The following is a 14,000-nucleotide window of genomic DNA, read 5'->3' on the forward strand; positions in this document are numbered from 1 at the left end:
ACCGTTGCAAAGCTGACTTTCTGCAGAAGAGGCACAGCTCCAGTTCTTTGCCCTGGCTCATCGGCTGTGGGAGCAGAGGCCAACCGTTCGTGCTCTAATCCCTGGGATGCTGGGCAGCCCAGCACGGGTGCCAGAGAGGTTCCATTGTAATGGACTTTGAGTTGGGAAATGGAGGAGCGACAGCAAAGCGGATGGCACCGTTGCAAAGCTGACTTTCTGCAGAAGAAACACAGCTCAAGTTTTTTGCCCTGGCTCATCGGCTGTGGCAGCAGAGGCCAACCGTTCGTGCTCTACTCCCTGGGATGCTGGGCAGCCGAGCACGGGTGCCAGAGAGGTTCCATTGTAATGGACTTTGAGTTGGGAAATCGAGGAGCGACAGCAATGCCGATGGCACCGTTGCAAAGCTGACTTTCTGCAGAAGAGGCACAGCTCAAGTTTTTTGCCCTGGCTCATCGGCTGTAGGAGCAGAGGCCAACCGTTCGTGCTCTACTCCCTGGGATGATGGGCAGCCGAGCACGGGTGCCAAAGAGGTTCCATTGTAATGGACTTTGAGTTGGGAAATCGAGGAACCTCAGCAAAGCGGATGGCACCGTTGCAAAGCTGACTTTCTGCAGAAGAGGCACAGCTCAAGTTTTTTGCCCTGGCTCTTCGGCTGTGGGAGCAGAGGCCAACCGTTCGTGCTCTACTCCCTGGGATGCTGGGCAGCCCAGCACGGGTGCCAAAGAGGTTCCATTGTAATGGACTTTGAGTTGGGAAATCGAAGAGCGACAGCAAATCGGATGGCACTGTTGCAAAGGTGACTTTCTGCAGAAGAGGCACAGCTCAAGATTTTTGCCCTAGCTCATCGGCTGTGGGAGCAGAGGCCAACCGTTCGTGCTCTACTCCCTGGGATGCTGGGCAGCTCAGCACGGGTGCCAGAGAGGTTCCATTGTAATGGACTTTGAGTTGGGAAATGGAGGAGCGACAGCAATGCGGATGGCACCGTTGCAAAGCTGACTTTCTGCAGAAGAGGCACAGCTCAAGTTTTTTGCCCTGGCTCTTCGGCTGTGGGAGCAGAGGCCAACCGTTCGTGCTCTACTCCCTGGGATGCTGGGCAGCCCAGCACGGGCGCCAAAGAGGTTCCATTGTAATGGACTTTGAGTTGGGAAATCGAAGAGCGACAGCAAAGCGGATGGCAGTCTTGCAAAGGTGACTTTCTGCAGAAGAGGCACAGCTCAAGTTTTTTGCCCTGGCTCTTCGGCTGTGGGAGCAGAGGCCAACCGTTCGTGCTCTACTCCCTGGGATGCTGGGCAGCCGAGCACAGGTGCCAGAGAGGTTCCATTGTAATGGCCTTTGAGTTGGGAAATGGAGGAGCGACAGCAAAGCGTATGGCACCGTTGCAAAGCTGACTTTCTGCAGAAGAGGCACAGCTCAAGTTTTTTGCCCTGGCTCTTCGGCTGTGGGAGCAGAGGCCAACCGTTCGTGCTCTACTCCTCGGGATGCTGGGCAGCCGAGCACAGGTGCCAAAGAGGTTCCATTGTAATGGACTTTGTGTTGGGAAATCGAGGATCCTCAGCAATGAGGATGGCACCGTTGCAAAGCTGACTTTCTGCAGAAGAGGCACAGCTCAAGTTTTTTGCCCTGGCTCTTCGGCTGTGGGAGCAGAGGCCAACCGTTCGTGCTCTTCTCCCTGGGATGCTGGGCAGCCCAGCACGGGTGCCAGAGAGGTTCCATTGTAATGGACTTTGAGTTGGGAAATGGAGGAGCGACAGCAATGCGGATGGCACCGTTGCAAAGGTGACTTTCTGCAGAAGAGACAAAGCTCAAGTTTTTTGCCCTGGCTCTTCGGCTGTGGGAGCAGAGGCCAACCGTTCGTGCTCTACTGCCTGGGATGCTGGGCAGCCCAGCACGGGTGCCAAAGAGGTTCCATTGTAATGGCCTTTGAGTTGGGAAATCGAGGAACTTCAGCAATGCGGATGGCACCGTTGCAAAGCTGACTTTCTGCAGAAGAGGCACAGCTCAAGTTTTTTGCCCTGGCTCTTCGGCTGTGGGAGCAGAGGCCAACCGTTCGTGCTCTACTCCCTGGGAGGCTGGGCAGCCCAGCACGGGTGCCAGAGAGGTTCCATTTTAATGGGCTTTGAGTTGGGAAATGGAGGAGCGACAGCAATGCGGATGGCAGCGTTGCAAAGCTGACTTTCTGCAGAAGAGGCACAGCTCAAGTTTTTTGCCCTGGCTCTTCGGCTGTGGGAGCAGAGGCCAACCGTTCGTGCTCTACTCGCTGGGATGCTGGGCAGCCCAGCACGGGTGCCAAAGAGGTTCCATTGTAATGGACTTTGAGTTGGGAAATCGAAGAGCGACAGCAAAGCGGATGGCACTGTTGCAAAGGTGACTTTCTGCAGAAGAGGCACAGCTCAAGTTTTTTGCCCTGGCTCTTCGGCTGTGGGAGCAGAGGCCAACCGTTCGTGCTCTACTCCCTGGGATGCTGGGCAGCCCAGCACGGGTGCCAGAGAGGTTCCATTGTAATGGACTTTGAGTTGGGAAATGGAGGAGCGACAGCAATGCGGATGGCACCGTTGCAAAGGTGACTTTCTGCAGAAGAGGCACAGCTCAAGTTTTTTGCCCTGGCTCTTCGGCTGTGGGAGCAGAGGCCAACCGTTCGTGCTCTACTCCCTGGGATGATGGGCAGCCGAGCACGGGTGCCAAAGAGGTTCCATTGTAATGGACTTTGAGTTGGGAAATCGAGGAACCTCAGCAAAGCGGATGGCACCGTTGCAAAGCTGACTTTCTGCAGAAGAGGCACAGCTCAAGTTTTTTGCCCTGGCTCTTCGGCTGTGGGAGCAGAGGCCAACCGTTCGTGCTCTACTCCCTGGGATGCTGGGCAGCCCAGCACGGGTGCCAAAGAGGTTCCATTGTAATGGACTTTGAGTTGGGAAATCGAAGAGCGACAGCAAAGCGGATGGCACTGTTGCAAAGGTGACTTTCTGCAGAAGAGGCACAGCTCAAGATTTTTGCCCTAGCTCATCGGCTGTGGGAGCAGAGGCCAACCGTTCGTGCTCTACTCCCTGGGATGCTGGGCAGCCCAGCACGGGTGCCAGAGAGGTTCCATTGTAATGGACTTTGAGTTGGGAAATGGAGGAGCGACAGCAATGCGGATGGCACCGTTGCAAAGCTGACTTTCTGCAGAAGAGGCACAGCTCAAGTTTTTTGCCCTGGCTCTTCGGCTGTGGGAGCAGAGGCCAACCGTTCGTGCTCTACTCCCTGGGATGCTGGGCAGCCCAGCAAGGGCGCCAAAGAGGTTCCATTGTAATGGACTTTGAGTTGGGAAATCGAAGAGCGACAGCAAAGCGGATGGCAGTCTTGCAAAGGTGACTTTCTGCAGAAGAGGCACAGCTCAAGTTTTTTGCCCTGGCTCTTCGGCTGTGGGAGCAGAGGCCAACCGTTCGTGCTCTACTCCCTGGGATGCTGGGCAGCCGAGCACAGGTGCCAGAGAGGTTCCATTGTAATGGCCTTTGAGTTGGGAAATGGAGGAGCGACAGCAAAGCGTATGGCACCGTTGCAAAGCTGACTTTCTGCAGAAGAGGCACAGCTCAAGTTTTTTGCCCTGGCTCTTCGGCTGTGGGAGCAGAGGCCAACCGTTCGTGCTCTACTCCTCGGGATGCTGGGCAGCCGAGCACAGGTGCCAAAGAGGTTCCATTGTAATGGACTTTGTGTTGGGAAATCGAGGATCCTCAGCAATGAGGATGGCACCGTTGCAAAGCTGACTTTCTGCAGAAGAGGCACAGCTCAAGTTTTTTGCCCTGGCTCTTCGGCTGTGGGAGCAGAGGCCAACCGTTCGTGCTCTTCTCCCTGGGATGCTGGGCAGCCCAGCACGGGTGCCAGAGAGGTTCCATTGTAATGGACTTTGAGTTGGGAAATGGAGGAGCGACAGCAATGCGGATGGCACCGTTGCAAAGGTGACTTTCTGCAGAAGAGACAAAGCTCAAGTTTTTTGCCCTGGCTCTTCGGCTGTGGGAGCAGAGGCCAACCGTTCGTGCTCTACTGCCTGGGATGCTGGGCAGCCCAGCACGGGTGCCAAAGAGGTTCCATTGTAATGGCCTTTGAGTTGGGAAATCGAGGAACTTCAGCAATGCGGATGGCACCGTTGCAAAGCTGACTTTCTGCAGAAGAGGCACAGCTCAAGTTTTTTGCCCTGGCTCTTCGGCTGTGGGAGCAGAGGCCAACCGTTCGTGCTCTACTCCCTGGGAGGCTGGGCAGCCCAGCACGGGTGCCAGAGAGGTTCCATTTTAATGGGCTTTGAGTTGGGAAATGGAGGAGCGACAGCAATGCGGATGGCAGCGTTGCAAAGCTGACTTTCTGCAGAAGAGGCACAGCTCAAGTTTTTTGCCCTGGCTCTTCGGCTGTGGGAGCAGAGGCCAACCGTTCGTGCTCTACTCGCTGGGATGCTGGGCAGCCCAGCACGGGTGCCAAAGAGGTTCCATTGTAATGGACTTTGAGTTGGGAAATCGAAGAGCGACAGCAAAGCGGATGGCACTGTTGCAAAGGTGACTTTCTGCAGAAGAGGCACAGCTCAAGTTTTTTGCCCTGGCTCTTCGGCTGTGGGAGCAGAGGCCAACCGTTCGTGCTCTACTCCCTGGGATGCTGGGCAGCCCAGCACGGGTGCCAGAGAGGTTCCATTGTAATGGACTTTGAGTTGGGAAATGGAGGAGCGACAGCAATGCGGATGGCACCGTTGCAAAGGTGACTTTCTGCAGAAGAGGCACAGCTCAAGTTTTTTGCCCTGGCTCTTCGGCTGTGGGAGCAGAGGCCAACCGTTCGTGCTCTACTCCCTGGGATGATGGGCAGCAGAGCACGGGTGCCAAAGAGGTTCCATTGTAATGGACTTTGAGTTGGGAAATCGAGGAACCTCAGCAAAGCGGATGGCACCGTTGCAAAGCTGACTTTCTGCAGAAGAGGCACAGCTCAAGTTTTTTGCCCTGGCTCTTCGGCTGTGGGAGCAGAGGCCAACCGTTCGTGCTCTACTCCCTGGGATGCTGGGCAGCCCAGCACGGGTGCCAAAGAGGTTCCATTGTAATGGACTTTGAGTTGGGAAATCGAAGAGCGACAGCAAAGCGGATGGCACTGTTGCAAAGGTGACTTTCTGCAGAAGAGGCACAGCTCAAGATTTTTGCCCTAGCTCATCGGCTGTGGGAGCAGAGGCCAACCGTTCGTGCTCTACTCCCTGGGATGCTGGGCAGCCCAGCACGGGTGCCAGAGAGGTTCCATTGTAATGGACTTTGAGTTGGGAAATGGAGGAGCGACAGCAATGCGGATGGCACCGTTGCAAAGCTGACTTTCTGCAGAAGAGGCACAGCTCAAGTTTTTTGCCCTGGCTCTTCGGCTGTGGGAGCAGAGGCCAACCGTTCGTGCTCTACTCCCTGGGATGCTGGGCAGCCCAGCACGGGCGCCAAAGAGGTTCCATTGTAATGGACTTTGAGTTGGGAAATCGAAGAGCGACAGCAAAGCGGATGGCAGTCTTGCAAAGGTGACTTTCTGCAGAAGAGGCACAGCTCAAGTTTTTTGCCCTGGCTCTTCGGCTGTGGGAGCAGAGGCCAACCGTTCGTGCTCTACTCCCTGGGATGCTGGGCAGCCGAGCACAGGTGCCAGAGAGGTTCCATTGTAATGGCCTTTGAGTTGGGAAATGGAGGAGCGACAGCAAAGCGTATGGCACCGTTGCAAAGCTGACTTTCTGCAGAAGAGGCACAGCTCAAGTTTTTTGCCCTGGCTCTTCGGCTGTGGGAGCAGAGGCCAACCGTTCGTGCTCTACTCCTCGGGATGCTGGGCAGCCGAGCACAGGTGCCAAAGAGGTTCCATTGTAATGGACTTTGAGTTGGGAAATCGAGGATCCTCAGCAATGCGGATGGCACCGTTGCAAAGCTGACTTTCTGCAGAAGAGGCACAGCTCAAGTTTTTTGCCCTGGCTCTTCGGCTGTGGGAGCAGAGGCCAACCGTTCGTGCTCTACTCCCTGGGATGCTGGGCAGCCCAGCACCGGTGCCACAGAGGTTCCATTGTAATGGCCTTTGAGTTGGGAAATGGAGGAGCGACAGCAATGCCGATGGCACCGTTGCAAAGCTGACTTTCTGCAGAAGAGGCACAGCTCAAGTTTTTTGCCCTGGCTCTTCGGCTGTGGGAGCAGAGGCCAACCGTTCGTGCTCTACTCCCTGGGATGCTGGGCAGCCCAGCACGGGCGCCAAAGAGGTTCCATTGTAATGGACTTTGAGTTGGGAAATCGAAGAGCGACAGCAAAGCGGATGGCACTGTTGCAAAGCTGACTTTCTGCAGAAGAGGCACAGCTCAAGTTTTTTGCCCTGGCTCTTCGGCTGTGGGAGCAGAGGCCAACCGTTCGTGCTCTACTCCCTGGGATGCTGGGCAGCCCAGCACGGGTGCCACAGAGGTTCCATTGTAATGGACTTTGAGTTGGGAAATGGAGGAGCGACAGCAATGCGGATGGCACCGTTGCAAAGGTGACTTTCTGCAGAAGAGGCACAGCTCAAGTTTTTTGCCCTGGCTCTTCGGCTGTGGGAGCAGAGGCCAACCGTTCGTGCTCTACTCCCTGGGATGCTGGGCAGCCCAGCACGGGTGCCACAGAGGTTCCATTGTAATGGACTTTGAGTTGGGAAATGGAGGAGCGACAGCAAAGCGGATGGCACCGTTGCAAAGCTGACTTTCTGCAGAAGAGGCACAGCTCCAGTTCTTTGCCCTGGCTCATCGGCTGTGGGAGCAGAGGCCAACCGTTCGTGCTCTAATCCCTGGGATGCTGGGCAGCCCAGCACGGGTGCCAGAGAGGTTCCATTGTAATGGACTTTGAGTTGGGAAATGGAGGAGCGACAGCAAAGCGGATGGCACCGTTGCAAAGCTGACTTTCTGCAGAAGAAACACAGCTCAAGTTTTTTGCCCTGGCTCATCGGCTGTGGCAGCAGAGGCCAACCGTTCGTGCTCTACTCCCTGGGATGCTGGGCAGCCGAGCACGGGTGCCAGAGAGGTTCCATTGTAATGGCCTTTGAGTTGGGAAATCGAGGAACTTCAGCAATGCGGATGGCACCGTTGCAAAGCTGACTTTCTGCAGAAGAGGCACAGCTCAAGTTTTTTGCCCTGGCTCTTCGGCTGTGGGAGCAGAGGACAACCGTTCGTGCTCTACTCCCTGGGAGGCTGGGCAGCCCAGCACGGGTGCCAGAGAGGTTCCATTTTAATGGGCTTTGAGTTGGGAAATGGAGGAGCGACAGCAATGCGGATGGCAGCGTTGCAAAGCTGACTTTCTGCAGAAGAGGCACAGCTCAAGTTTTTTGCCCTGGCTCTTCGGCTGTGGGAGCAGAGGCCAACCGTTCGTGCTCTACTCGCTGGGATGCTGGGCAGCCCAGCACGGGTGCCAAAGAGGTTCCATTGTAATGGACTTTGAGTTGGGAAATCGAAGAGCGACAGCAAAGCGGATGGCACTGTTGCAAAGGTGACTTTCTGCAGAAGAGGCACAGCTCAAGTTTTTTGCCCTGGCTCTTCGGCTGTGGGAGCAGAGGCCAACCGTTCGTGCTCTACTCCCTGGGATGCTGGGCAGCCCAGCACGGGTGCCAGAGAGGTTCCATTGTAATGGACTTTGAGTTGGGAAATGGAGGAGCGACAGCAATGCGGATGGCACCGTTGCAAAGGTGACTTTCTGCAGAAGAGGCACAGCTCAAGTTTTTTGCCCTGGCTCTTCGGCTGTGGGAGCAGAGGCCAACCGTTCGTGCTCTACTGCCTGGGATGATGGGCAGCCGAGCACGGGTGCCAAAGAGGTTCCATTGTAATGGACTTTGAGTTGGGAAATCGAGGAACCTCAGCAAAGCGGATGGCACCGTTGCAAAGCTGACTTTCTGCAGAAGAGGCACAGCTCAAGTTTTTTGCCCTGGCTCTTCGGCTGTGGGAGCAGAGGCCAACCGTTCGTGCTCTACTCCCTGGGATGCTGGGCAGCCCAGCACGGGTGCCAAAGAGGTTCCATTGTAATGGACTTTTAGTTGGGAAATCGAAGAGCGACAGCAAATCGGATGGCACTGTTGCAAAGGTGACTTTCTGCAGAAGAGGCACAGCTCAAGATTTTTGCCCTAGCTCATCGGCTGTGGGAGCAGAGGCCAACCGTTCGTGCTCTACTCCCTGGGATGCTGGGCAGCCCAGCACGGGTGCCAGAGAGGTTCCATTGTAATGGACTTTGAGTTGGGAAATGGAGGAGCGACAGCAATGCGGATGGCACCGTTGCAAAGCTGACTTTCTGCAGAAGAGGCACAGCTCAAGTTTTTTGCCCTGGCTCTTCGGCTGTGGGAGCAGAGGCCAACCGTTCGTGCTCTACTCCCTGGGATGCTGGGCAGCCCAGCACGGGCGCCAAAGAGGTTCCATTGTAATGGACTTTGAGTTGGGAAATCGAAGAGCGACAGCAAAGCGGATGGCAGTCTTGCAAAGGTGACTTTCTGCAGAAGAGGCACAGCTCAAGTTTTTTGCCCTGGCTCTTCGGCTGTGGGAGCAGAGGCCAACCGTTCGTGCTCTACTCCCTGGGATGCTGGGCAGCCGAGCACAGGTGCCAGAGAGGTTCCATTGTAATGGCCTTTGAGTTGGGAAATGGAGGAGCGACAGCAAAGCGTATGGCACCGTTGCAAAGCTGACTTTCTGCAGAAGAGGCACAGCTCAAGTTTTTTGCCCTGGCTCTTCGGCTGTGGGAGCAGAGGCCAACCGTTCGTGCTCTACTCCTCGGGATGCTGGGCAGCCGAGCACAGGTGCCAAAGAGGTTCCATTGTAATGGACTTTGTGTTGGGAAATCGAGGATCCTCAGCAATGAGGATGGCACCGTTGCAAAGCTGACTTTCTGCAGAAGAGGCACAGCTCAAGTTTTTTGCCCTGGCTCTTCGGCTGTGGGAGCAGAGGCCAACCGTTCGTGCTCTTCTCCCTGGGATGCTGGGCAGCCCAGCACGGGTGCCAGAGAGGTTCCATTGTAATGGACTTTGAGTTGGGAAATGGAGGAGCGACAGCAATGCGGATGGCACCGTTGCAAAGGTGACTTTCTGCAGAAGAGACAAAGCTCAAGTTTTTTGCCCTGGCTCTTCGGCTGTGGGAGCAGAGGCCAACCGTTCGTGCTCTACTCCCTGGGAGGCTGGGCAGCCCAGCACGGGTGCCAGAGAGGTTCCATTTTAATGGGCTTTGAGTTGGGAAATGGAGGAGCGACAGCAATGCGGATGGCAGCGTTGCAAAGCTGACTTTCTGCAGAAGAGGCACAGCTCAAGTTTTTTGCCCTGGCTCTTCGGCTGTGGGAGCAGAGGCCAACCGTTCGTGCTCTACTCGCTGGGATGCTGGGCAGCCCAGCACGGGTGCCAAAGAGGTTCCATTGTAATGGACTTTGAGTTGGGAAATCGAAGAGCGACAGCAAAGCGGATGGCACTGTTGCAAAGGTGACTTTCTGCAGAAGAGGCACAGCTCAAGTTTTTTGCCCTGGCTCTTCGGCTGTGGGAGCAGAGGCCAACCGTTCGTGCTCTACTCCCTGGGATGCTGGGCAGCCCAGCACGGGTGCCAGAGAGGTTCCATTGTAATGGACTTTGAGTTGGGAAATGGAGGAGCGACAGCAATGCGGATGGCACCGTTGCAAAGCTGACTTTCTGCAGAAGAGGCACAGCTCAAGTTTTTTGCCCTGGCTCTTCGGCTGTGGGAGCAGAGGCCAACCGTTCGTGCTCTACTCCCTGGGATGATGGGCAGCCGAGCACGGGTGCCAAAGAGGTTCCATTGTAATGGACTTTGAGTTGGGAAATCGAGGAACCTCAGCAAAGCGGATGGCACCGTTGCAAAGCTGACTTTCTGCAGAAGAGGCACAGCTCAAGTTTTTTGCCCTGGCTCTTCGGCTGTGGGAGCAGAGGCCAACCGTTCGTGCTCTACTCCCTGGGATGCTGGGCAGCCCAGCACGGGTGCCAAAGAGGTTCCATTGTAATGGACTTTGAGTTGGGAAATCGAAGAGCGACAGCAAAGCGGATGGCACTGTTGCAAAGGTGACTTTCTGCAGAAGAGGCACAGCTCAAGATTTTTGCCCTAGCTCATCGGCTGTGGGAGCAGAGGCCAACCGTTCGTGCTCTACTCCCTGGGATGCTGGGCAGCCCAGCACGGGTGCCAGAGAGGTTCCATTGTAATGGACTTTGAGTTGGGAAATGGAGGAGCGACAGCAATGCGGATGGCACCGTTGCAAAGCTGACTTTCTGCAGAAGAGGCACAGCTCAAGTTTTTTGCCCTGGCTCTTCGGCTGTGGGAGCAGAGGCCAACCGTTCGTGCTCTACTCCCTGGGATGCTGGGCAGCCCAGCACGGGCGCCAAAGAGGTTCCATTGTAATGGACTTTGAGTTGGGAAATCGAAGAGCGACAGCAAAGCGGATGGCAGTCTTGCAAAGGTGACTTTCTGCAGAAGAGGCACAGCTCAAGTTTTTTGCCCTGGCTCTTCGGCTGTGGGAGCAGAGGCCAACCGTTCGTGCTCTACTCCCTGGGATGCTGGGCAGCCGAGCACAGGTGCCAGAGAGGTTCCATTGTAATGGCCTTTGAGTTGGGAAATGGAGGAGCGACAGCAAAGCGTATGGCACCGTTGCAAAGCTGACTTTCTGCAGAAGAGGCACAGCTCAAGTTTTTTGCCCTGGCTCTTCGGCTGTGGGAGCAGAGGCCAACCGTTCGTGCTCTACTCCTCGGGATGCTGGGCAGCCGAGCACAGGTGCCAAAGAGGTTCCATTGTAATGGACTTTGAGTTGGGAAATCGAGGATCCTCAGCAATGCGGATGGCACCGTTGCAAAGCTGACTTTCTGCAGAAGAGGCACAGCTCAAGTTTTTTGCCCTGGCTCTTCGGCTGTGGGAGCAGAGGCCAACCGTTCGTGCTCTACTCCCTGGGATGCTGGGCAGCCCAGCACCGGTGCCACAGAGGTTCCATTGTAATGGCCTTTGAGTTGGGAAATGGAGGAGCGACAGCAATGCCGATGGCACCGTTGCAAAGCTGACTTTCTGCAGAAGAGGCACAGCTCAAGTTTTTTGCCCTGGCTCTTCGGCTGTGGGAGCAGAGGCCAACCGTTCGTGCTCTACTCCCTGGGATGCTGGGCAGCCCAGCACGGGCGCCAAAGAGGTTCCATTGTAATGGACTTTGAGTTGGGAAATCGAAGAGCGACAGCAAAGCGGATGGCACTGTTGCAAAGCTGACTTTCTGCAGAAGAGGCACAGCTCAAGTTTTTTGCCCTGGCTCTTCGGCTGTGGGAGCAGAGGCCAACCGTTCGTGCTCTACTCCCTGGGATGCTGGGCAGCCCAGCACGGGTGCCACAGAGGTTCCATTGTAATGGACTTTGAGTTGGGAAATGGAGGAGCGACAGCAAAGCGGATGGCACCGTTGCAAAGGTGACTTTCTGCAGAAGAGGCACAGCTCAAGTTTTTTGCCCTGGCTCTTCGGCTGTGGGAGCAGAGGCCAACCGTTCGTGCTCTACTCCCTGGGATGCTGGGCAGCCCAGCACGGGTGCCACAGAGGTTCCATTGTAATGGACTTTGAGTTGGGAAATGGAGGAGCGACAGCAAAGCGGATGGCACCGTTGCAAAGCTGACTTTCTGCAGAAGAGGCACAGCTCCAGTTCTTTGCCCTGGCTCATCGGCTGTGGGAGCAGAGGCCAACCGTTCGTGCTCTAATCCCTGGGATGCTGGGCAGCCCAGCACGGGTGCCAGAGAGGTTCCATTGTAATGGACTTTGAGTTGGGAAATGGAGGAGCGACAGCAAAGCGGATGGCACCGTTGCAAAGCTGACTTTCTGCAGAAGAAACACAGCTCAAGTTTTTTGCCCTGGCTCATCGGCTGTGGCAGCAGAGGCCAACCGTTCGTGCTCTACTCCCTGGGATGCTGGGCAGCCCAGCACGGGTGCCAGAGAGGTTCCATTGTAATGGACTTTGAGTTGGGAAATCGAGGAGCGACAGCAATGCGGATGGCACCGTTGCAAAGCTGACTTTCTGCAGAAGAGGCACAGCTCAAGTTTTTTGCCCTGGCTCATCGGCTGTAGGAGCAGAGGCCAACCGTTCGTGCTCTACTCCCTGGGATGATGGGCAGCCGAGCACGGGTGCCAAAGAGGTTCCATTGTAATGGACTTTGAGTTGGGAAATCGAGGAACCTCAGCAAAGCGGATGGCACCGTTGCAAAGCTGACTTTCTGCAGAAGAGGCACAGCTCAAGTTTTTTGCCCTGGCTCTTCGGCTGTGGGAGCAGAGGCCAACCGTTCGTGCTCTACTCCCTGGGATGCTGGGCAGCCCAGCACGGGTGCCAAAGAGGTTCCATTGTAATGGACTTTGAGTTGGGAAATCGAAGAGCGACAGCAAATCGGATGGCACTGTTGCAAAGGTGACTTTCTGCAGAAGAGGCACAGCTCAAGATTTTTGCCCTAGCTCATCGGCTGTGGGAGCAGAGGCCAACCGTTCGTGCTCTACTCCCTGGGATGCTGGGCAGCCCAGCACGGGTGCCAGAGAGGTTCCATTGTAATGGACTTTGAGTTGGGAAATGGAGGAGCGACAGCAATGCGGATGGCACCGTTGCAAAGCTGACTTTCTGCAGAAGAGGCACAGCTCAAGTTTTTTGCCCTGGCTCTTCGGCTGTGGGAGCAGAGGCCAACCGTTCGTGCTCTACTCCCTGGGATGCTGGGCAGCCCAGCACGGGCGCCAAAGAGGTTCCATTGTAATGGACTTTGAGTTGGGAAATCGAAGAGCGACAGCAAAGCGGATGGCAGTCTTGCAAAGGTGACTTTCTTCAGAAGAGGCACAGCTCAAGTTTTTTGCCCTGGCTCTTCGGCTGTGGGAGCAGAGGCCAACCGTTCGTGCTCTACTCCCTGGGATGCTGGGCAGCCGAGCACAGGTGCCAGAGAGGTTCCATTGTAATGGCCTTTGAGTTGGGAAATGGAGGAGCGACAGCAAAGCGTATGGCACCGTTGCAAAGCTGACTTTCTGCAGAAGAGGCACAGCTCAAGTTTTTTGCCCTGGCTCTTCGGCTGTGGGAGCAGAGGCCAACCGTTCGTGCTCTACTCCTCGGGATGCTGGGCAGCCGAGCACAGGTGCCAAAGAGGTTCCATTGTAATGGACTTTGTGTTGGGAAATCGAGGATCCTCAGCAATGAGGATGGCACCGTTGCAAAGCTGACTTTCTGCAGAAGAGGCACAGCTCAAGTTTTTTGCCCTGGCTCTTCGGCTGTGGGAGCAGAGGCCAACCGTTCGTGCTCTTCTCCCTGGGATGCTGGGCAGCCCAGCACGGGTGCCAGAGATGTTCCATTGTAATGGACTTTGAGTTGGGAAATGGAGGAGCGACAGCAATGCGGATGGCACCGTTGCAAAGCTGACTTTCTGCAGAAGAGACAAAGCTCAAGTTTTTTGCCCTGGCTCTTCGGCTGTGGGAGCAGAGGCCAACCGTTCGTGCTCTACTGCCTGGGATGCTGGGCAGCCCAGCACGGGTGCCAAAGAGGTTCCATTGTAATGGCCTTTGAGTTGGGAAATCGAGGAACTTCAGCAATGCGGATGGCACCGTTGCAAAGCTGACTTTCTGCAGAAGAGGCACAGCTCAAGTTTTTTGCCCTGGCTCTTCGGCTGTGGGAGCAGAGGCCAACCGTTCGTGCTCTACTCCCTGGGAGGCTGGGCAGCCCAGCACGGGTGCCAGAGAGGTTCCATTTTAATGGGCTTTGAGTTGGGAAATGGAGGAGCGACAGCAATGCGGATGGCAGCGTTGCAAAGCTGACTTTCTGCAGAAGAGGCACAGCTCAAGTTTTTTGCCCTGGCTCTTCGGCTGTGGGAGCAGAGGCCAACCGTTCGTGCTCTACTCGCTGGGATGCTGGGCAGCCCAGCACGGGTGCCAAAGAGGTTCCATTGTAATGGACTTTGAGTTGGGAAATCGAAGAGCGACAGCAAAGCGGATGGCACTGTTGCAAAGGTGACTTTCTGCAGAAGAGGCACAGCTCAAGTTTTTTGCCCTGGCTCTTCGGCTGTGGGAGCAGAGGCCAAC

Source organism: Psittacula echo, assembly GCF_963264785.1.
Source record: "Psittacula echo genome assembly, chromosome: 21".
NCBI classification, from domain to species: domain Eukaryota; kingdom Metazoa; phylum Chordata; class Aves; order Psittaciformes; family Psittacidae; genus Psittacula; species Psittacula echo.